The sequence below is a fragment of the Onychomys torridus genome, chromosome 13, assembly GCF_903995425.1.
Source record: "Onychomys torridus chromosome 13, mOncTor1.1, whole genome shotgun sequence".
Taxonomy (NCBI): Eukaryota; Metazoa; Chordata; class Mammalia; order Rodentia; family Cricetidae; genus Onychomys; species Onychomys torridus.
Window position 1 is genome coordinate 64,832,778 of NC_050455.1, and position 1,979 is coordinate 64,834,756.

General features: G+C 45.2%; 1 pseudogene; it reads left to right on the top strand.

Annotated features, from left to right (window-relative positions):
* The first annotated feature begins 1,167 nt into the window (after positions 1-1,167).
* LOC118595029 lies at positions 1,168-1,772 on the top strand (annotated as a pseudogene).
* The last annotated feature ends 207 nt before the right edge of the window (positions 1,773-1,979 follow it).

Sequence of the window (1,979 nt, forward strand, 5' to 3'; positions counted from 1 at the left end):
CCTTGCAGCCCTGGGTGAAATTATGATAACAAGAGAAAAAAAGCTATTACCGCCACCATGCTTTCATTATGCAAATGATATTAAGATAGGCTCTGTGGATTGCCCCTGGCTATGCTATAATCTCCATGCAGTGATTATAATGTGTCAAACTTAGTCATTTTGATTATGACATGTTAATTACATGCCATCCTCATGTAGACATGAATGTTAGTCCCAGTAAGACAAAACACAAATTGGGGCCATTGTTATCTGGTTAGTTGTGTGTACATTTTAACTTCTTCTTATTAAATGGATTAAAAGATTTATAGGATATGTAATATTGTTGCAAACTAATCAGATACTGTCTAGCTGCTCTGGCTCCAGGGAGAAGAGTCAGAGTTGGGGCTCACTTAGACTTTTTGTACTCTGGAGCTGATGGTGAAAACCAGGTTTCATGGGAAACAAGAAGCTTAGGGTGTTAGAAAGGACCACAGCTAGGGTTGTGAGGGGTAAAATGTTGTAAGATGAGATGTAATGGAAGCCTTGAGTGCTCCAGGATCACTGTGGACTGCAGAAAGAGTAGAAGAATGTGGTAGTATTGTGTTCCCCAAAATATTGTGCACCCTAATAAACTTATCTGGGGTCAGAGAACAGAACAGTCACAATATTAAACACAGAGGTTAGGCAGTGGTGGGGTGGTAGCACACGCCTTTAATCCTAGCATTCCAGAGGCAGAGATCCACCTGGATCTCTGTGAGTTCAAGGCCACATTGGAAACAGCCAGGCTTGGTGACTCACACCTTTAATCCCAGGAAGTGATGGCAGGAAGCAGAAAGGTATATAAGGCGTGAAAACCAGGAACTAGAGCCTGGTTAAGCATTTAGGCTTCTAGCAGCAGCTCAGCTGAGATCCATTTGGATAAGGACTCAGAGGCTTCCAGTCTGAGGAAACAGAATCAGCTGAGAAATTGGCAAGGTGAGGTGAATGTGGCTTGTTCTGCTTCTCTGATCTTCCAGCGTTCACCCCAATACCTGGCTCTGGATTTGTTTTTATTAATAAGACCTTTTAAGATTCGTGCTATAGACAGCCATTGCAGTACATTGAGCTCCATAGAGACAGCGCCGTGGCAAGCGAGAGCCGGATGGGCACGGGGCGACTCTGTGCCTCGCGGAGGAAAATCAACTAAACATGGGCAAAGGAGATCCTAGGAAGCCGAGAGGAAAATGTCCTCATATGCATTCTTTGTGCAAACTTGCCGGGAGGAACACAAGAAGAAGCACCCGGATGCTTCTGTCAACTTCTCAGAGTTCTCGAAGAAGTGCTCAGAAAGGTGGAAGACGAAGTCTGCTAAAGAAAAGGGGAAATTTGAAGACATGGCAAAGGCTGACAAGGCTCGTTATGAAAGAGAAATGAAAACCTACACTCCCCCCCAAAGGGGAGACCAAAAAGAAGTTCAAGGACCCCAATGCACCCAAGAGGCCTCCTTCGGCCTTCTTCTTGTTCTGTTCTGAGTATTGCCCCCAAATCAAAGGAGAGCACCCTGGCTTGTCCATCGGGGACGTTGCAAAGAAGCTGGGGGAGATGCGGAGCAACACCGCTGCGGAGGACAAGCAGCCCTGCGAGAAGAAGGCTGCCGGGCTGAAGGAGAAGTATGAGAAGGATATCGCTGCTACAGAGCTAAAGCAAAACCCGATGCGGCCAAGAAGGGGGTCGTCAAGGCTGAAAAGAGCAAGAAAAAGGAGGAAGATGAGGAGGAGGATGAAGAGGAGGAAGAAGAGGATGGTGACGAATAAGTTGGTTCTAGCGCAGTTTTATTTCTTGTTTATAAAGCATTTAACCCCCCCTGTACACGACTCACTCCTTTTAAAGAAAAAATTGAAATGTAAGGCTGTGTAAGATTTGTTTTTAAACTGTACAGTGTCTTTTTTTGTATAGTGAACACACTACCAAGTGTGTCTTTAGCTAGCCCTGTCCTGGTGGCAATTTCAATAGCCACTAAC